The sequence below is a fragment of the Pristiophorus japonicus genome, chromosome 4 (genome assembly GCF_044704955.1).
Source record: "Pristiophorus japonicus isolate sPriJap1 chromosome 4, sPriJap1.hap1, whole genome shotgun sequence".
Classification (NCBI taxonomy): Eukaryota; Metazoa; Chordata; class Chondrichthyes; family Pristiophoridae; genus Pristiophorus; species Pristiophorus japonicus.
Window position 1 is genome coordinate 186,963,344 of NC_091980.1, and position 22,327 is coordinate 186,985,670.

The following is a 22,327-nucleotide window of genomic DNA, read 5'->3' on the forward strand; positions in this document are numbered from 1 at the left end:
CTCAGTGTCCAAGTGTCTCGGTGTCCCGGTGTCTCGGTGTCCTAATGTCTCAGTGTCCCTGTGTCACAGTGTCAGTGTCTCGGTGTCCCGGTGTCGCGGTATCGCGGTGTCGCGGTGTCTCGGTGTCCCGGTGTCTCGGTGTCTCAGTGTCCCTGTTTCTCAGTGTCCAAGTGTCTCAGTGTCTCAGTGTCCCAGTGTCCCTGTGTCCCTGTGTCTCAGTGTCTCAGTGTCCAAATGTCTCAGTGTCTTAGTGTCTTAGTGTCCCTGTGTCTCAGTGTCCAAGTGTCTCAGTGTCCCAGTGTCCCTGTGTCTCAGTGTCTCAGTGTCTCAGTGTCCAAGTGTCTCAGTGTCTCAGTGTCCCAGTGTCCCTGTGTCTCAGTGTCTCAGTGTCTCAGTGTCTCAGTGTCCAAGTGTCTCAGTGTCTCAGTGTCCCAGTGTCCCTGTGTCTCAGTGTCTCAGTGTCTCAGTGTCTCAGTGTCCAAGTGTCTCAGTGTCCCAGTGTCCCTGTGTCCCTGTGTCTCAGTGTCTCAGTGTCCTACTGTCTCAGTGTCTCATTGTCCCTGTGTCACAGTGTGACAGTGTCTCGGTGTCCCGGTGTCGCGGTGTTTCGGTGTCTCGGTGTCCCGGTGTCTCGGTGTCTCGGTGTCCCAGTGTCCCTGTGTCTCAGTGTCTCAGTGTCCCTGTGTCCCTGTGTCCCTGTGTCTCGGTGTCTCGGTGTCCCGGTGTCTCAGTGTCCAAGTGTCTCGGTGTCCCGGTGTCTCGGTGTCCTAATGTCTCAGTGTCCCTGTGTCCCTGTGTCCTAGTGTCTCAGTGTCCAAGTGTCTCAGTGTCTCAGTGTCTCAGTGTCCCTGTGTCTCAGTGTCTCAGTGTCTCAGTGTCACAGTGTCACAGTGTCTCAGTGTCTCAGTGTCTCAGTGTCCCTGTGTCACAGTGTCAGTGTCTCGGTGTCCCGGTGTCGCGGTGTCGCGGTGTCGCGGTGTCTCGGTGTCCCGGTGTCTCGGTGTCTCAGTGTCTCAGTGTCTCAGTGTCTCAGTGTCCCTGTGTCTCAGTGTCCAAGTGTCTCAGTGTCTCAGTGTCCAAGTGTCTCAGTGTCCCTGTGTCTCAGTGTCCAAGTGTCTCAGTGTCTCAGTGTCCAAGTGTCTCAGTGTCCCTGTGTCTCAGTGTCCAAGTGTCTCAGTGTCTCAGTGTCCCAGTGTCCCAGTGTCCCTGTGTCTCAGTGTCTCAGTGTCTCAGTGTCCAAGTGTCTCAGTGTCTCAGTGTCCCAGTGTCCCTGTGTCCCTGTGTCTCAGTGTCTCAGTGTCTCAGTGTCCAAGTGTCTCAGTGTCCCTGTGTCCAAGTGTCTCAGTGTCTCAGTGTCCAAGTGTCCAAGTGTCTCAGTGTCCCTGTGTCTCAGTGTCCAAGTGTCTCAGTGTCTCAGTGTCCAAGTGTCTCAGTGTCTCAGTGTCTCAGTGTCCCTGTGTCTCAGTGTCCAAGTGTCTCAGTGTCTCAGTGTCCCTGTGTCCCTGTGTCCCTGTGTCTCAGTGTCTCAGTGTTCAAGTGTCTCAGTGTCTTAGTGTCTTAGTGTCCCTGTGTCTCAGTGTCTCAGTGTCTCAGTGTCCAAGTGTCTCAGTGTCCCAGTGTCCCTGTGTCCCTGTGTCTCAGTGTCTCAGTGTCCAAGTGTCTCAGTGTCTCAGTGTCTCAGTGTCTCAGTGTCCAAGTGTCTCAGTGTCTCAGTGTCCCAGTGTCCCTGTGTCCCTGTGTCTCAGTGTCTCAGTGTCTCAGTGTCCAAGTGTCTCAGTGTCCCTGTGTCCAAGTGTCTCAGTGTCTCAGTGTCCAAGTGTCCAAGTGTCTCAGTGTCCCTGTGTCTCAGTGTCCAAGTGTCTCAGTGTCTCAGTGTCCAAGTGTCTCAGTGTCTCAGTGTCTCAGTGTCCCTGTGTCTCAGTGTCCAAGTGTCTCAGTGTCTCAGTGTCCCTGTGTCCCTGTGTCCCTGTGTCTCAGTGTCTCAGTGTTCAAGTGTCTCAGTGTCTTAGTGTCTTAGTGTCCCTGTGTCTCAGTGTCTCAGTGTCTCAGTGTCCAAGTGTCTCAGTGTCCCAGTGTCCCTGTGTCCCTGTGTCTCAGTGTCTCAGTGTCCAAGTGTCTCAGTGTCTCAGTGTCCCTGTGTCTCAGTGTCCAAGTGTCTCAGTGTCTCAGTATCTCAGTGTCCAAGTGTCTCAGTGTCTCAGTGTCCCAGTGTCCCTGTGTCTCAGTGTCTCAGTGTCCAAGTGTCTCAGTGTCTTAGTGTCTTAGTGTCTCAGTGTCCAAGTGTCCAAGTGTCTCAGTGTCCCTGTGTCTCAGTGTCCAAGTGTCTCAGTGTCTCAGTGTCCAAGTGTCTCAGTGTCTTAGTGTCTTAGTGTCCCTGTGTCTCAGTGTCCAAGTGTCTCAGTGTCTCAGTGTCCCAGTGTCCCTGTGTCCCTGTGTCTCAGTGTCTCAGTGTCTCAGTGTCCAAGTGTCTCAGTGTCCCAGTGTCCCTGTGTCCATGTGTCTCAGTGTCTCAGTGTCTCAGTGTCCAAGTGTCTCAGTGTCTCAGTGTCCCTGTGTCTCAGTGTCCAAGTGTCTCAGTGTCTCAGTGTCCCAGTGTCCCTGTGTCCCTGTGTCTCAGTGTCTCAGTGTCCAAATGTCTCAGTGTCTTAGTGTCTTAGTGTCCCTGTGTCTCAGTGTCCAAGTGTCTCAGTGTCTCAGTGTCCCAGTGTCCCTGTGTCTCAGTGTCTCAGTGTCTCAGTGTCCAAGTGTCTCAGTGTCCCAGTGTCCCTGTGTCCCTGTGTCTCAGTGTCTCAGTGTCTCAGTGTCCAAGTGTCTCAGTGTCCCTGTGTCCCTGTGTTCCTGTGTCTCAGTGTCTCAGTGTCCTACTGTCTCAGTGTCTCATTGTCCCTGTGTCACAGTGTGACAGTGTCTCGGTGTCCCGGTGTCGCGGTGTTTCGGTGTCTCGGTGTCCCGGTGTCTCGGTGTCTCGGTGTCCCAGTGTCCCTGTGTCTCAGTGTCTCAGTGTCCCTGTGTCCCTGTGTCCCTGTGTCTCGGTGTCTCGGTGTCCCGGTGTCTCAGTGTCCAAGTGTCTCGGTGTCCCGGTGTCTCGGTGTCCTAATGTCTCAGTGTCCCTGTGTCCCTGTGTCCTAGTGTCTCAGTGTCCAAGTGTCTCAGTGTCTCAGTGTCTCAGTGTCTCAGTGTCCCTGTGTCTCGGTGTCTCGGTGTCCCGGTGTCTCAGTGTCCAAGTGTCTCGGTGTCCCGGTGTCTCGGTGTCCTAATGTCTCAGTGTCCCTGTGTCACAGTGTCAGTGTCTCGGTGTCCCGGTGTCGCGGTATCGCGGTGTCGCGGTGTCTCGGTGTCCCGGTGTCTCGGTGTCTCAGTGTCCCTGTGTCTCAGTGTCCAAGTGTCTCAGTGTCTCAGTGTCCCAGTGTCCCTGTGTCCCTGTGTCTCAGTGTCTCAGTGTCCAAATGTCTCAGTGTCTTAGTGTCTTAGTGTCCCTGTGTCTCAGTGTCCAAGTGTCTCAGTGTCCCAGTGTCCCTGTGTCCCTGTGTCTCAGTGTCTCAGTGTCCAAATGTCTCAGTGTCTTAGTGTCTTAGTGTCCCTGTGTCTCAGTGTCAAGTGTCTCAGTGTCCCAGTGTCCCTGTGTCTCAGTGTCTCAGTGTCTCAGTGTCCAAGTGTCTCAGTGTCTCAGTGTCCCAGTGTCCCTGTGTCTCAGTGTCTCAGTGTCTCAGTGTCTCAGTGTCCAAGTGTCTCAGTGTCTCAGTGTCCCAGTGTCCCTGTGTCTCAGTGTCTCAGTGTCTCAGTGTCTCAGTGTCCAAGTGTCTCAGTGTCCCAGTGTCCCTGTGTCCCTGTGTCTCAGTGTCTCGGTGTCCTAGTGTCCCAGTGTCCCAGTGTCCCTGTGTCTCAGTGTGACAGTGTCTCGGTGTCCCGGTGTCGCGGTGTCGTGGTGTCGCGGTGTCTCGGTGTCCCGGTGTCTCGGTGTCTCAGTGTCTCAGTGTCTCAGTGTCCCTGTGTCCCTGTGTCTCGGTGTCTCGATGTCCCGGTGTCTTAGTGTCCAAGTGTCTCAGTGTCCTAGTGTCTCGGTGTCCCGGTGTCTCGGTGTCTCGGTGTCCTAGTGTCCCAGTGTCCCAGTGTCCCTGTGTCTCAGTGTCCAAGTGTCTCAGTGTCTCAGTGTCGTCGTGTCTCAGTGTCCTCGTGTCTCAGTGTCCTCGTGTCTCAGTGTCCCAGTGTCCCAGTGATGATGTTCTGTATGTAAACATTACCAATGTTTAAGAATTGCCTTCAGAGGGGGCACCTCTGGGATATCCTGCAAACCTTGGGCAAGCACATATAAAAGGCAGTCTAGCATGCTGGTTTCTCACTCTGGAGTTACAATAAAGAGACCAATGTCACAACAGTTTGACTTTACAATATACAGTCTTGTGGAGCTATTCTGAACAGAACAATTGGCGATGAGTAACAGATCACGAACTTTCACGCGATTATGGCTGTCGTTGATATTCTTGAGAGATTTTGTGAGGGTGATGATTCGGAAGCCTTTATTGAGCGTCTTGACCAATACTTCGTGGATAAGGAAGAAACCGCGGTCAAGCGCAGTGCGATTCTCCTCACCATGTGCAGGTCCATGATATATGGCTGCATTACAAATCTGCTAGCACTGACTAAACCAACGGAGAAGACATATGAAAAGTTGTGCACGCTGATTTCAAGAACACGTCTAGCCGAAGGAGAGCATCTTGATGGCCAGGTATCGCTTTTATACAACCATCGTCCGAGGGCCAGGACGTGGCGAGCTTTGTTGCCGACCTAAGACGTCTTGCAGGACCGTGCGTATGTGCTCGATTTTTGGGGGAAGTGTTGCGGACTTTTTTGTGCTTGGAATCGGCCACGAGGTCATTCTTCGCAAACTGCTGTCTACCGAATCCCGAGATCTGAGCAACGCCATCACGATAACCCAGGCTTTCATGTCCATGAATGATAACACTAAACAGATATCATTGCAGCATCGTAGCTCACCGGCAAATACTGTGCATAAAAATAACGTCTTCAGCAGGCAGAACTGTACATGGCAGGGCCTACATGCCCGCAGAGGCCAGACCTAGGATGACTCAGAGTCCGCCGTGGGGCGTGAATGCGAATCCATTAACACCATGTTGGCGCTGTGGGGGTAATTATCGAGCCCATCAATGTCATAAGAACATAAGAATTAGGAACAGGAGTAGGCCATCTAGCCCCTCGAGCCTGCTCCGCCATTCAATAAGACCATGGCTGATCTGGCCGTGGACTCAGCTCCACTTACCCGCCCTTCCCCCGTAACCCTTAATTCCCTTATTGGTTAAAAATCTATCTATCTGTGACTTGAAAACATTTAATGAGCTAGCCTCAACTGTTTCCTTGGGCAGAGAATTCCACAGATTCACAACCCTCTGGGAGAAGAAATTCCTTCTCAACTCGGTTTTAAATTGGCTCCCCCGTATTTTGAGGCTGTGCCCCCTAGTCTCCCCTACCAGTGGAAACAACCTCTCTGCCTCTATCTTGTCTATCCCTTTCATGATTTTAAATGTTTCGATAAGATCACCCCTCATCCTTCTGAACTCCAACGAGCAAAGACCCAGTCTACTCAATCTATCAGCATAAGGTAACCCCCTCATCTCCGGAATCAGCCTAGTGAATCGTCTCTGTACCCCCTCCAAAGCCAGTATATCCTTCCTTAAGTAAGGTGACCAAAACTGCACGCAGTACTCCAGGTGCGGCCTTACCAATACCCTATACAGTTGCAGCAGGACCTCCCTGCTTTTGTACTCCATCCCTCTCGCAATGAAGGCCAACATTCCATTCGCCTTTCTGATTACCTGCTGCACCTGCAAACTAACTTTTTGGGATTCATGCACAAAGACCCCCAGGTCCCTCTGCACCTCAGCATGTTGTAATTTCTCCCCATTCAAATAATATTCCCTTTTACTGTTTTTTTTCCCAAGGTGGATGACCTCACATTTTTCGACATTGTATTCCATCTGCCAAACCTTAGCCCATTCACTTAACCTATCTAAATCTCTTTGCAGCCTCTCTATGTCCTCTACACAACCCGCTTTCCCACTAATCTTAATGTCATCGGCAATTTTTGTTACACTACACTCTGTCCCCTCTTCCAGGTCATCTATGTATATTGTAAACAGTTGTGGTCCCAGCACCGGTCCCTGTGGCACATCACTAACCACCGATTTCCAACCCGAAAAGGACCCATTTATCCCGACTCTCTGCTTTCTGTTCGCCAGCCAATTCTCTATCCATGCTAATACATTTCCTCTGACTCTGCTTACCTCTATCTTCTGCAGTAACCTTTTGTGTGGCACCTTATCGAATGCCTTTTGGAAATCTAAATACACCACATCCATCGGTACACCTCTATCCACCATGCTCATTATATCCTCAAAGAATTCTAGTAAATTAGTTAAACATGATTTCCCCTTCATGAATCCATGCTGCGTCTGCCTGATTGCACTATTCCTATCTAGATGTCTCGCTATTTCTTCCTTAATGATAGTTTCAAGCATTTTCCCCACTACAGATGTTAAACTAACCGGCCTATAGTTACCTGCCTTTTGTCTGCCCCCTTATGTTCTTATTATGTTCTTATGTAACCCGAGGCTGAAGAGGAAGTGTATGGGGTACACACCTTCACCACCAAAATCCCTCCGATAATGTTAAATGTCAAATTAAACAGCATTCCAGTTTCCATGGAATTGGGCACGGGGACGAGTCAGTCAATTATGAGCCAGAAGGCTTTTGAGAAACTGTGGGGCAAAACTAAGCCTGATCCACACCAAGCTGCGCACTTACACCAAAGAGCTCATACCAGTCATTGCATTGCGGCAGTGAAGGTATCGTACGATGGAGCTGTGCATGATTTATCACTATGGATTGTACCAGGCAATGCCGCTGTTCAGCAGAAGCTGGCTAGGAAAGATCTGATGGAACTGGGACGACATCAAAGCACTGTCTTCGGTGGATGATGCCTCGTGCGCCCAAATGCTAAACAAATTCCCGTCGTTATTCGAGCCAGGCATCGGCAACTTCACAGGCACCAAAGTGCAGATCCATCTAGTCCCTGATGCACCACTCGTTTATCAGAAGGCCCCAGCGGTTCCATACATGATGCGAGAGAAAGTCGAGATCGAGCCGGACAGACTTCAATGAGAGGGTGTCATATCGCCAGTCGAGTTCAATGAGTGGGTCAGTCCAATTGTTCCAGTATTGAAAAGCAACAGGATGGTCTGTATCTGCGGGGACTATAAGGTAACGATCACCCGAGTCTCGTTACAGGACCAGTATCCACTACCCAAAGCGGATGACCTGTTCGCAACACTAGCAGGGGGGAAGTTGTTCACCTCTAACTTCTGCTTACATGACACAGGAGCTGGCTGAACCTTCGAAAAAACTGACGTGCATCAACATGCACAAAGGACTGTTCATATACCACAGATGCCCCTTTGGGATTTGCTTGGCTGCGGCCATCTTTCAGAGGAACATGGAGGGTCTGCTGAAATCGGTTCCGTGCACCGTGGTGTTTCAAGATGACATCTTGATCACTGGCCGCAACACCACCGAACATTTGCACAACCTGGAAGAGATTCTAAAGTGACTGGACAGAGTGGGACTCAGGCTGAAATGCTCCAAGTATGTTTTCCTGGCGACAGAGGTCGAATTTCTGGGGAGAAAGATTGCGGCGGACGGCATCAGACCCACGGACTCCAAGACGGAGGCCATCAAGAATGCACCCAGACCACAGAATGTGATGGAGCTGCGCTCGTTCCTGGGACTCAACTATTTTGTTAACTTTCTACAGGGGTTGAGCACTTTGCTGGAGCCTTTGCATTTATTGCTATACATGGGTGATGACTGGGTTTGGGGTAAATCTCAAGAGATAGCCTTTAACAAGGCCAGAAACCTGCTATGTTCTAATAAGTCACTTGTATTGTGTGACCCGTGTAAACGCTTAGTACTAGCTTGTGATGCATCTTCGTGCGGGGTCGGTTGTGTCTTACGGCAAGCCAATGTGTCAATGAAACTGCAACTGGTGGCATATGCGTCCAGAAGCTTACCTAAGATTGAAAGAGCCTACAGTATGGTTGAGAAAGAAGCATTAGCATGCATATACGGGGTTAAGAATACCTATTTGGACTCCGGTTCGAGCTCAAAACCGACCACAAGCCGCTCATTTCGCTGTTCTCAGAAAGCAAAGATATTAACACCAATGCTTCATCCTGCATCCAAAGATGGGCACTAATGTAATCTGCCACAGACGAGGTTCTGAGAACTGTGCTGATGCCCTCAGTCGATTACCATTGCCCACCACCAGGGTGGAAATGGCACAACCCGCAGACTTGCTTCTTGTAATGGATGCTTTTGAGAGTGAGGGGTCACCCGTCACGGCTCACCAGATCAGGACCTGGACCAGCCAAGACCCTGTGCTATCACTAGTAAAAAGCTGCGTCCTCATTGGGAGCTGGTCGGCGGTTCCTGTGGAAATGCAACACGAAATTAAGCAGTTTCACCGGCGCAAGGATGAATTGTCCATGCATTCGGACTGTCTCCTATGGGGGAATCATGTAGTTTTTACAAAAAAAGGCAGAAACATTTATCGGTGACTTTCACAGTACCCACCCAGGCATAGTCATGATGAAGGCAGGCCCGGCATTGACTCAGAATTGGAGTCATGCGTACACCAATGTAACACTTGCTCACAGTTCAGCAATGCACCAAGGGAGGCCCCACTGAGTCTGCGGTCATGGCCCTCCAAACCATGGTCCAGGATCCACGTAGATTTCACTGGCCCCTTTCTAGGAAAAATGTTCCTAGTAGCAGTGGACGCTTACTCTAAATGGATTGAATGTATAATAATGTTGTCATGTACGTCCACTGCCACCATTGAAAGCCTCCGGGCCATGTTCGCCACCCATGGTTTGCCCGACGTCCTCGTTAGTGACAATGGACCGTGTTTCACCAGCTCGGAATTCAATGAGCTCATGACCCGCAATGGCATCAAGCATGTCAGGTCGGTGCCATTTAAGCTCGCATCCAATGGTCGAGTGGAATGGGCAGTCCAAACCATCAAGCAGAGCTTGAAACACGTGACGGACGGTTCCTGCAGACCCAGTTATCTCAGATCCTGCTCACCTACCGCATGCGACCCCACTCGCTTACCGGGGTTCCCCTGCAGAATTGCTAATGGAGAGAGCACTCAAAACCAGGCTCTCCTTAGTCCACCCGGATCTCAGTGATCATGTAGAAACCCGGTGTCACCGGCATAACGCGTACCACAATCGCGCGGCTGTATCGCATGACATTGAGGTTAATGACCCTGTGTTTGTTCTTAATTATGGTCATGGTCCCAAATGGGTTTCTGGCACTGTGTTAGCTAAGGAGGGGAATAGAGTGTTGTTGTCAAACTTTTGAATGGACAAACGTGCAGAAAGCACTTGGATCAGACCAAACTGTGGTTCACTGACAACCAAGAACAGTTTGAAGAGGACATTACCCTCAATGATCCACCCACACACACCCAATCAACAATCGACCTCGCGGTCAACCACGAGGATGAACCCACCATGCCCGACAGCCCGATCAGACCAGCCACACCGCAGTGCAGCAATGATCCGACTGACTCACCCATGCCAGGATTTCAACTCAGGCGATCGACCCGGGAACGCAGAGCCCCGGATCGCCTCAACTTGTAAATAACTTGTATCTAAGACTTTGGGGAGGGGGGGAAATGATGCTATGTATGTAAACATTACCAATGTGTAAGACTGTCACCAGAGAGGGCACCTGTGGGAGACCCAAGGGTCACCTGCACACCCTGGGCAAGCAGGTATAAAAGGCAGTCTACCATGCTGTCTCCTCATTCTGGAGTTACAATAAAGAGACCAAGGTCACAACAGTTTGAGCTTACAATATAGTCTTATGGAGTTATTCCGAACACAAAAAACCCAACTGCAGCATTGGTATCGATGGCCCGCAGTGTTTGCAGCCTGAGGATTCCCCGATTTATTTACAACTGGTTGGTGTCATTGTCAGCAGGGGGAAGTTGCCAGCTCTGTCCTCCAGGCCGAGCACCACGCAGACTTTCCCAGCTGTGGGCAGTGGAAACAGTGATGCAAGATTGAGGTTTTAATTGGAGCTTTCATAAGTCATCGCTCCCTCAACAAAACACAGCAGATCTCATTGTCATTTGTATTTTACACAAATGAAAAACGGAGTAAGTATTTGTACTAAAACTCCCTTCTGCGCATATGTCTCCTGAGAAAGCGGGGGGAGGGGGGGGGGTGAAGAAAGACATAGATATGTGTGGGGGTTGGGGGGGAATTGGAGGGAAGAGGGAATGGATCACGTTCTTCCTACCCCCTGGTGCAAGTGTTATAAGGGACATCGTTGGGGTGGATGAAATCCAGAAGTCACTATTCACTTCATACCCAATAAACCTGTTAACAATCTGCACACAATGCCCCATCTATGGGAGGAGGGGGGCGGGGGTAAGGTCTTGCGCTGGGCAAGGGAATTCGGCTGTGGGAGGCAGCACATGTGCTGGGGTAAGAGTTTTTAGCTGGGGGAGGGATGCACTTGTGCTGGGGTAAGGGACTTTGACTGGAACTTGGTGGCTTTTGGGGAGATCTATCCTCTGTTGCTTCTGAAATAAAAATGGATTGAATTACAAATTGGAAAGTAAATCAGAACTTGGACTGCGCGGTTCCATTTACACATTCCAGAAGAACTTCAGAGTGGCTTATCCTCCAAAGGGACCTATAAGCAATAGATCATGTGATAATGGAGAGCTAATCAGTTAGTAAAAATAAACGCATCCAATGAAAAAAAACAGCCGGACCAGAAGCTGGAGACCCACATGCCATATTTAGGCCAGAAAGAGCTCTCCAATTCTCCGTCACTAGGACGCCCTGATTTTGGATGGGGAAGCCTTCTCCTCCCACGCTGCGAAGCATGCTCCCGTGCAGAGGATCCCAACGCAGAAGATGCAGTCATGTGTGACTGCTCAGCCAATCAGATAATTATTTCACAGGTTCCCATTAATAGCACTGAGTTCCCAGTGCTATTAATGGGAACAAAAGCAATCACACAAAATAATAAAAAATAAAAAACAGACCATACATATTTAAAATTAATTGAAATTAAAGTTATTATGTCTTATAAAAATAAAATATTTTCCTGATTTTTAAAAAAGTTTTAAAAATTATGCTTAAAAATAAACTTACCGTAGTGAGGAGGGTTTTTAACAATAAACTATGTGTCTTTAATTTTATTTTACAATTCTTTTTATGTGTTTTAAAACACTTGCGCCTGTAAAAGTAGGCTATGTGCCTGCTTTTTCAGGTGCAAGATTTTTGAGGACATTTGCCAGGCAAGATATGCGTAAATAGCCCAATCTTGCCCGTGCAAATGTTCTCGCTCCCGATCTGGCATCCTTGCTCCCGATCTCGCTACACCGCTTGACAGATCGGAAAAGACGGTTTTCAGCGCATGCGCATTGCGTGCTGAAAACTGGCTTTTCCGATGCTGTCCCAGGTCCGTAGAAACTTCGTACGAGCCCGGGACATCGGAAATTCTGCCCGATGTCTCTGCAGAGAAACAGGCTCTCTAGCCCATCAATACTGCACCAAATTTTTTTCCACCCAGTATAATCCCATTCCTGCTCCTTCCTCCAAAACTTTAGAATTCCTCTTTTTTTCTGGCTACTAACTCCATTTACAAGATTTTATAGATCCTGCTTTAACAACAGTTTGTAGCAGGGTTCCTCAATCTAACTATACCAGAAAAAACAAACCAGACCAGAAGCTGGAGAACCACATACCAGATTTAGGCTAGAAATTCTCCGTCAATAGGGGTGAAGAAGAAGAATGTCTCTGTAGAGAAACAGGCCATTTGGCCCATTAATGCTACCCCAGATGTCAGACGTGGCTCAGTGTTAGCCAGTAATGCCAACCCCACTGTCTCATAAATCATGAGACACATTCTTAAAAATCACATTTGGTAAGAAATAATGAGTTGCTATTTTTTTCAAACATAAACCAATTGGCAGTTAGTTTGTAAACCTCATTAGTGGCTTTATTTAATCCCTAACAGTCTTTACAAAAACTATAATATTGTATCTAAAAATGCTTTGCAAAAAACTTGGAAAAGTTCTACCTGTTATCAACACCCTTCACCTGGTACCTAACACAGCCACCAGGCAATGCAGTCCCTGCAGCTGCCAACCAATGGTATGTTTTGGGAGAAAAATCAAAAACATCTTCCCATGGAAACAGGAATCGCGATCACCTCCAGGGAACATTGATGTGAAAACTTTTATCTTCTGTTCAGCTGAAATGTAACCCCACAGCTTCAGCAACTTGCCTGTTGAACTTCACCACCGCACAACTTCACGCTGTTCTTCCTGGAATGGAATTAGGCTTGGTGCAATGTTCCCTTCAAGCCGCGCAGCGCTCTGCAGCTCCTGCGCAGCCGCCTCACCAGCTTTTAAATAGGTAAAACTGCACATGCGCGGTATTTTAAATGAATGGGAACATTGTGTCGGTGGTTCCTGCTGGGAACAATGGCATCCTTCCAGTGTCACCCTCTATCACCCACCTACTCACTGCACAACTACTGAGTGTTTTAGGGGTTTTTCATCTCCCTCCGCTCTTTACCATGGAACCCAGTCTGCATGGAACCCAGTTTGAGAACCGCTGGATTATTCTTCCATTATCCAAATATATGGGAGGGATGCTGTTATACCCAATTAGCAAACCACAATATCAAGCGTGTTCTGATTGACCTTGGGGAATGCTACAGTTCCGGATATTGACATATAAAGTCACTTCAGTTAACTGGGCGTGTGGGCTTACCTACAGGAATTGCTTATGTCACAGAAAGAAGATCATTTATGAGAGTAAACTTGCAAGAAATATAAAAACAGACAGAAAGAGCTTCTACAGGTATATAAAATGAAAGGGAGTAGCTAAAGTAAATGTTGATCCTTTAGAGGATGAGACTGGGGAATTAATAATGGGAGACAGGGAAATGGCAGCGACTTTGAACAAATATTTTATATCGGTCTTCACGATAGAACACACTAAAAGTATCCCAACAATTGATAATCAAGGGTCTATTGGGAGGGGGGGAAACTTAAAATAATCACTATCACTAGAGAAAAAGTACTAGGCAAACTAATGGAACTAAAGGTGGACAAGTCCCCTGGACCCGATGGCCTGCATCCTAGGGTCTTAAAAGAATTGGCTGCAGAGATAGTGGATGCATTGGTTGTAATCTACTAAAATTCCCTGGATTCTGGAGAAGTCCCAGCGGATTGGAAAACCGCAAATATAACGCCCCTATTTAAGAAAGGAGGGAGACAGAAAGCAGGAATCTAAAGACCAGTCAGCCTAACATCTGTCATTGGGAAAATAATGGAGTCCATTATTAAGGAAGTAGGAGCAGGACATTTAGAAAATCATAATACGATCAAGCAGAATCAACATGGTTTTATGAAAGGGAAATCATGTTTGACAAATTTTCTGGAGTTCTTTGAGGATGTAAGGAGCAGGGTGGATAAAAGGGAACTAGTAGATATAGAAGATGTGGTGTATTTGGATTTCCAGATGGCATTCGATAAGGTGCCACATAAAAGGTTACTGCACAAGATAAGAGCTCACGGGATTGGGGGTAATATATTAGCATGGATAGAGGATTGGCTAACTAACAGAAAACAGAGAATCAGGATAAATGGGTAACAGTAACTAGTGGGGTGCCAACTATTTACAATCTATATTAATGATTTGGATGAAGGTGCCGAGTGTGATGTAGCCAAGTTTGCTGATGATACAAAGATAGGTGGGAAAGCAAGTTCTGAGGAGGACACAAATCTGCTAAGTGAGTGGGCAAACATTTGGCAGATGGAGTATAATGTGGGAAAGTGTGAGGTTATCCACTTTGGCAGGAAAAATAAAAAAGCTAATTGTTATTTAAATAGAGATTACAAAATGCTGCAGTAGAGGGACCTGGTGGTCCTTGTACATGAAAAACTAAAGTTAACATTCAGGTACAGCAAGTAATTAGGAAGACAAATGGAATTTTGGCCTTTATTGCAAGGGGGGTGGAGTATAAAAGCAGGGAAGTCCTGTCAGAGCTGTACATGCCTTTGGTGAGACTAAACCTGGAGTTCTCTGTACAGTTTTGGTCTCCTTATTTAAGGAGGGATATACTTACATTGGAGGCAGTTTAGAGAAGGTTCACGAGGTTGGTTCCTGAGATGACGGGGTTGTCTTATGAAGAAAGGTTGAGCAGGCTGGACTCATTGGAGTTTAGATGATTTTATTGAAATGTATAAGATTCTGAGGGGTCTTGACAGGGCAGATGCAGAGAGGATGTTTCCCCTCATGAGGGAATCTACAACTAGAGGGCATAGTTTCAGAAATAAGGGGTCGTCCATTTAAAATGGAAATGAGGGAGCTGTATTCAATATATTTAAGGTGGAGATCAGCAGATTTTTGAACGATAAGGGAGCCAAAGGTTATCGGGAGTGGGCAGGGAAATGGAGTTGAGGCCAAGATCAAATCAGCCACGATCTTGAATAGTGGAGTAGGCTCAAGGGGCCAAATGGCCTACTCCTGCTCCTATTTCTTATGTTCTTGTAGACTCAATAAAACCACCCTTCTCTTCGCTCCCTTCCTGCCCTTTGTCTCGCTCCCTTTTCTTTATCCCCTTGCCTCTGGTCTCATTCCCCAACCCCTCTGGTTTCTCTCTTCTTCCCCATCCTTCCATTCACTCTCCCTCACGTCTCTCTGTCAATTGCTCTCCCCTATCTCTCGCTGTCTTTTTACCTCTCAGTTTCTTTCTCTCATCTGTCTCTTTCCTCTTTTCCCTTTATCTCACTATCTCCTGCCCTCAGGGTCTACTCTCTCTTCCTTCCCCATTTTTATAAAATTAAAAAACACCTTATAACTAATGATTAATTAAAGGAACTTCTGTTAACTTAAAACAAGCTTCATTTTTATCATATAATGTAGCATCTGCAATGGCAGGCTACAAAACAAATGATAACTTCTGGATCATTTGGGATAAACTGCACTCGTGACGACTGTGAATTGCTTCAATGGGAGGATTTTTGTGTCTTTCTGAATGAATGAACAAAGATGGGCCGAATTACCTGCGTCATCAGTAAATATCTTGATACCTCTCTTGAGCAAAAAATGCACAAGACTGACGAAGGTTGACGAAGGTTCTGCCTGACCTGCTGAGTAATTTCCGGCATTTTGTGTTTTTAATGCACAATACTGTTCTGTTCAAAATGAGCAAGTCACTAAAAAGTGGGAAGTTAACAGAATTCATCAATGCTTCAGCTGTTAAGTACACCTGTTTATAGCATGGTTGTTTTTCTGCTATATATTGTACAACAACAACAATTTGAATTTATATAGCGGCTTTAACGTAGTAAAACGCCCTAAGATGCTTCACAGGAACAATTATCAAATACAATTTTACACCGAACCATTTACAGAGATTCTGGGGCAGATGGAAGAAATCTCTGCTCATCCAGTACTGCATGTCAAGAAGCAGTCTGACAATTTAGGGAGAGTGGAGTGGTCGAGAGAGATGGTGGTGAGGTAGAGTTGGGTGTCATCAGCGCACATTTGGAAACTGACGCTATGTTTTCAGATGATGTTGTCGAAGGGCAGCATGTAGATGAGAAATAGAATCGGGGCCAAGGGCAGATTCTTGGGCGAGCACCAGAGGTAATGGTGCGGGAGAGGGAAGAGAAGCCGTTGCAGGTGATTCTCTGGATATAACTGGATAGATAAGAATGGAACCAGGCTAGTGCAGTCCCACCCAGCTGGACGAAAGTGTAAATGCATTGGATGAGGATGGTCAACCGTGTCAATGGCTGCAGACAAGTCGAGAAGGGATAGTTTACCTTTGTCGTAGTCACATAGAATGCCATATGATTCTGATAAGAGTCGTTTCGGTACTATGGGTAGGAATGGAAATCTGATTGATGTGATTCAACAGCACGTTCAAGACTTTAGAAAGGAAAGGGAAGTTGGAGATATGGGGTGGTAGTTAGTAAGGATGGAGTGGTCCTTTTTTTGAGAGGGGTGATGATGACAGATGTAAAGGAGAGGGAGACAGTACCTGAGGAGAGAGAACCATTAACAATATCAACTAACATGGGAGCCAGAAAAGGAAGTTGCTTGGTCAGCAGTTTAGGAAGAATAGGTTTAAGGGAGCAGGAGGTGGGTCTCATGGACAAGATGAGCTTGGAAAGGGCTTGAGGTGAGATAGAAAAGCAACTAGAAAAAGATGCGAGTTTCAGGGCTAGGGCAGTGGTGAACCTTAGAGAAAGTTTGGCCCGGTGGGCTAGGTTAAGGGAGAGAAGTGGACCTCCTAATACCTTCTCTTGGACCCCAGTTTGAGAACCACTGTCTTACATGTCTGTGTCAAGTTTGTGTCACTGCTTTTCTGTCTCTCTTTTCTTTCTCATCTGTTTTTTTTATCTTTCTGTTTTCAGTTTATTTGTTGCTGTTTCCGTCTTTAAGTCTTTTTGGCGGTGGGTCGTGTTGGGGGTGGGATGTGTTGGGGGTGGGATGTGTGGGGGCAGGAAGGTAGAGAGGGTCACAAGCTTTATTTTACAACTGTGGGACAGGGTGCCAGTTGGATGGGGAAGAGACATGCAGGTGGTGACAGGCTGCACTTTAAGATGGTGGTTGTGAGGAGAGGAATCTTGACAGGGCAGTAGGTTAGGATTGGGTGTGGCGAGGTTAGCTTTAGGGTTGTGGATAAGAGAGAAGTGTCTGGGCAAGTGATTTGGCTAGTTTTTGTATTGGAGATGAGCTGGAAGGATCCAGCCAGAGTAGGGTCAGCAGGAAAGCAATGTGAAGAGGGTGGGGCTGTAACTTTATTGCTGAACATTTGCTTCCCCCGTCATATAGCATGTGTGAATTAACTATTCCTACACAGCATCATTCCTATCTCTGTACTGGATCTTCCACAATGCACACACCATGTCTCATCCTCTACTTTTTCTGTTTCCAAGTGTTCACTCAGTGCCATTGCCTTTGCCAGTGATTTGCTTTTTGGTCACTTCGTGACCCTCTGTATAATCCCCTTGATGCTGCATTGACACTCCCCAATTCCAGTTATGCCTTACCTCCCTTGGTTGCTCCATTGTCATAAATTCCACCACTTCCTCACTGTCATCGTTTTCTGTCTGCTGGCAATTACCCCCAACAGGCTGACATTTACCTCAGTTCTATGAGATTAGCACCTTATGTGCATTTCCTTCCTCAGCTCCTGTACATGGCCCCATCCCACGAACTCTGATCACTCACACTCAATAAGCTCTGTTGCTTTGCATGGCCCTCTAATCATTCTATTCCCCAGCAGCCTATCATGAAAGCTGCTTTTCCCAGTTTGTTGCAAAGCTAGCGAGGCTGGCACTTGTTGCCCATATTCTGTGTGGTATTCTTTGTAGCATCTGTAAAACAGAGCAGTTTTTCTTCTATCCGTTCTTGTGACGTGGGCATCATAGGCAAGGCCGGTATATACTGCTCATTCCTCTTTGCCTTGGAAATGTTTGATACAACTGAGTGACTTGCTAGGCCACTTCAGAGGGAAGTTAAGAGTCAGTCAAGTTGATGTGGGGTCAAATATAGACCATACCGGGTAAGGAGGTCATATTTACTTTCCAAAAGGACGTAGTGAACCAGTTGGGTTTTGAAAATCCAACAACTTCATGGTCACTTTTACTGATACCAGCTTGTTTTTTTCTTTAAGTGGTCACATTCACTGGATTATTAATCTAGTAACATAACCACTACATTTTCTTGAATTATAAGTCCCCATAATTTCTGTACCTTAACCTGCTGGTTAAGCCTCAGTTGTCTGTTTCAGCCCCAAAGAACTATTTGCTTATTCTAACTGCTCCCATTGCTGTTTTCCACAATTCATCTGGCTCACTTCGTCCTAATTTGTCGAACTTCCTGCCTTCTGACTCCCCTATGCTCACTCTAGGAGAATTGTAACTGGATGTGAAGGCCCATAGAGGACAGCAGTGAGATGACAACAGAGCCAGGATTGTCCAAAGAAAAACTTGAAGGGTTGCAGGGTCAAAGAGGAAGGCCGCAGGTAGGGCAGAGGAGGAGATGGTGGCATGAAAATAAAAATGATCGGACAGTGTGGCAAGCACCCGAGTCTGCAAGAAAATAAATTTGAATAAATGTCTATATTTATCTTTCACTGATAGGGAGAAGCAGTGAATTAATTAATTACGTAGCAGGGCAAAGCCAGGGAACAATTGCACATTAGGTAGGATATAACTGGCAGGGCAGAACCAGGATCACGAACGGGAATGGAGTCGGCTGGCAGAGACGGGTTAGATGGTCTGTAAAATGCAGCAGAGAGGCATGGAATGGAGCCGCAGACAGCTGAGATCGTGTCAGTGGACCAAAAAAGCAGAGGCAGAAGCAGGAGCAGGCAGGGCTGGATTAAGAGCCTGATAGGCCTGGGGCAAACTGATCCAAGTGGGCCTATAGTTATGTTTGTTCATGTTCATTACATTACATATATGATTCTGACTATGAAAACATAGGCCAGTATATTCAACAATGAAAACATATATTCTGTATCAAGTAGGTATATATTCTGGTTCTGGTAACATTGCATTACTAGATTCCTATACATAGTTCCTCTCTTATTCTATTCAGCCTATTTGAGAGGCCGTATATTTTTGTTTCCTACATTTATTTAGCGGGCCTATGTTCTTTGGTGTGCCTGGGGCTGCAGCCCCATCCGCCCCATGGTTAATCTGCTCCTGGGAGCGGGTTGTTCAGGCCAACAGACCTGTGAAAACGACTGACTTGGGGGAGGAGGTTTGAACTCCATCGGGAGGGCCTGTAAGCAGGCGAGTGAACGAGATGAAGGACTGGAAGCAGTGCTGAGGAAAAGAAAGTCGTGGAGGAGATAAATATTAAACTAAATGAAAAAAATATATATTTAAAATTGACAAAAATGTAGTTGTAGATGCAAAGTATAACAGCAAGAAATTGTTTCAATAGTAGAGGGCAGTCAGAGAGATGGCGAGGACCATACAAGGAGCAAATGGAGGATGAGTACAGGATAGTAAAGATTCCGAATGAATACTTACTCCAAGTATTCACAAAGGAAGACCCAAGCAATATGCCCTCCCAAAACAGTCGTCCCAGGCAAAATTAATGACTCTGTGATGGAAGACTTTAGCTAAAAGGGCTTAAAAACAATAAGGGCTGGAAATTCCCCAACCTTGCGCTGGATTTTTCGGCAATATTTCGCCGTTTTGGTGGAAAACAATGAACCGCGAAATTCGCTGAGGTCTTGTGCCAGCGGTTTTTAAGTACCGCTGTGGAGCGGACTGCCGGCATGCAAGATATGAAATAGCGCATTCGCCAGATATTTGGCTCGCAGCACACTCAAAGATAGGATGAAAAAAACTCACGGGAAAAACCTGCATTGCAGCTCTTGAAAAGCGTATGAAGACCTGCAAAAAAGGTAAGTTTCATTTTTTATTTTTTAATTATTTTGCAGTGATTCGATAGAAAAGGGTCTTGTGAATGTGTTGTGATTTTTTATTTTTTGGAATGTTTATTTTTGATGTTTTCCCCCCCTCCAACTTGCAGCGGTAACGGCCTCGGAGAAAAGTTGCAGAAAATTCGTGGTTTGGGCCACGAATCCCCGTGCAACGCCGATTTTTACCGCTGATCGCATTTTCTGCTGAATGTTAGGTCTCGGAGTCATAGCGGTATTTTTGGAGGAAAAATACCACTATGACCAAAAATGGAATTTCTAGCTCATAATCTCCATTATAAGTGGTATTTATCCCAGAGTGCGGAGAGACTGGGGATGAGATTTGTGGAACGCTCATACTCATTATGAGGGAGTCACTGTTACATAGGAACATTAGTAGGTGATTTATCCCCTCAAGCCTGTTCCTCCATTGAATTAGATCATGGCTGACTTAACTCCAATTATCCGTTGTGATTTAATATCCCTTAATATCCTTGCCTAACAAAAATCTATCAATCTCAGTTTTGAAATTTTCAATTGACCTCCAGCCTCAGCAGCTTATTGGGGAAGAGAATTCCAGACTTCCATTGCTCTGTGTGAGAAGAAATTCTTCCTGACATCACCCTTGAATGGTCTAGCTCCAATTTCGACAATGAAGAAGTATCAATAGAGGTTGACAAATCAGACTTGGGCAATTACAGTCCCATTAGCCTTACTTCAATCCCATGTAAAATAATGAAATCGATATCGGGTGTAAACAGATTATCTATACAATAATAACTTAGTTAACAGCAGTTAGCATGGATCCAGAAGATTGGACCTCTCTCCCTCTAGAGTAGATAGAGAAACTGTTCCCATTGGCGGAAGGGTCGCGAACCAGAGGATACAGATTTAAGGTGATTGGCAAAAGAACCAATAGCGATATGAAGGAAAACTATTTTACGCAGCAAATGGTTAGGATCTGGAATGCACTGCCTGAAAGGGTGGTTGGAGGCAGATACAATCGGGGCTTTCAAAAAGGAACTGGATAAGTACCTGAAGGAAAAAAAATTGCAGGGCCATGGGGAAAGTGCAGGGGAGTGGGTCTAACTGAAGCGCTCTTGCAGAGACCTGGCAAGGGCACGATGAGCCAAATAGCCTCCTTCTATGCTGAAACCATTCCATGATTCTATAATTTTCACATCACAGCTTTACATAAGCAGTGTTCATCATAAATGGGACCATGGGAACTTACCATGGAAAAGGTTGATACAAATATGTCTTTCCGGAAAAACTAGGGGACCGAGGGTCCAGCAAGGAGGAACTGAAGGAAATCCTTATTAGTCAGGAAATTGTGTCAGGGAAATTGATGGGATTGAAGGCCGATAAATCCCCAGGGCCTGATAGTCTGCATCCCAGAGTACTTAAGGAAGTGGCCCTAGAAATAGTGGATGTATTGGTGATCATTTTCCATCTATCGACTTTGGATCAGTTCCTTTGGACTGGAGGGTAGCGAATGTAACATCACTTTTAAAAAAAAAGGAGAGAGAAAGCGGGTAATTATAGACCGGTTAGCCTGACATCAGTAGTGGGGAAAATGTTGGAATTAATTATTAAAGATGAAATAGCAGCGCATTTGGAAAGCAGTGACAGAATCGGTCCAAGTCAGCATGGATTTATGAAAGGGAAATCATGCTTGACAAATCTTCTAGAATTTTTTGAGGATGTAACGAGTAGAGTAGGGACAAGGGAGAACCAGTGGGTGTGGTGTATTTGGACTTTCAAAAAGCTTTTGACAAGGTCCCACAAGAGATTAGTGTGCAAAATTAAAGCACATGGTATTGGGGGTAATGTACTGACGTGGATAGAGAACTGGTTGGCAGACAGGAAGCAGAGGGTAGGGATAAACGGGTCCTTCTCAGAATGGCAGGCAGTAACTAGTGGGGTGCCTCAGGGCTGGGACCCCAGCTATTTACAATATACATCAATGATTTAGATGAAGGAATTGAGTGCAATATCTCCAAGTTTGCAGATGACACTAAGCTGGGTGGCAGTGTGAGCTGTGAGGAGGATGCATGCCAGATACAGTATAATGTCGATAAATGTGAGGTTATCCACTTTGGTGGCAAAAACATGAAGGGAGATTATCTGAATGGTGGCAGATTAGGAAAAGGGGAGGTGCAATGAGACCTGGGAGCCATGGTACATCAGTCATTGAAAGTTGGCATGCAGGTACAGTAGGGGTGAAGGCAAATGGCATGTTGGCCTTCATAGCTAGGGGATTTGAGTATAGGAGCAGGGAGGTCTCAATACAGTTGTACAGGGCCTTGGTGAGGTCTCACCTGGAATATTGTGTTCAGTTTTGGTCTCCTAATCTGAGGAAGGACGTTCTTGCTATTGAGGGTGTGCAGCGAAGGTTCACCAGACTGATTCCCGGGATGATGGGACTAACATAGGAGGAGAGACTGGATCAACTGGGCCTGTATTCACTGGCGTTTAGAAGAATGAGAGGGGATCTCATAGAAACATATAAAATTCTGAGGGGACTGGGCAGGTTAGATGCAGGAAGAATGTTCCCGATGTTGGGGAAGTCCAGAATCAGGGATCACAGTCTAAGGATAAGGGGTAAGCCATTTAGGACTGAGATGAGGAGAAACTTCTTCACTCAAGAGTTGTTAACCTGTGGAATTCTCTACCGCAGAGAGTTGTTGAAGCCAGTTCGTTAGATATATTCAAGAGGGAGTTAGTTATGGCCCTGACGGCTAAAGGGATCAAGGGGTATGGA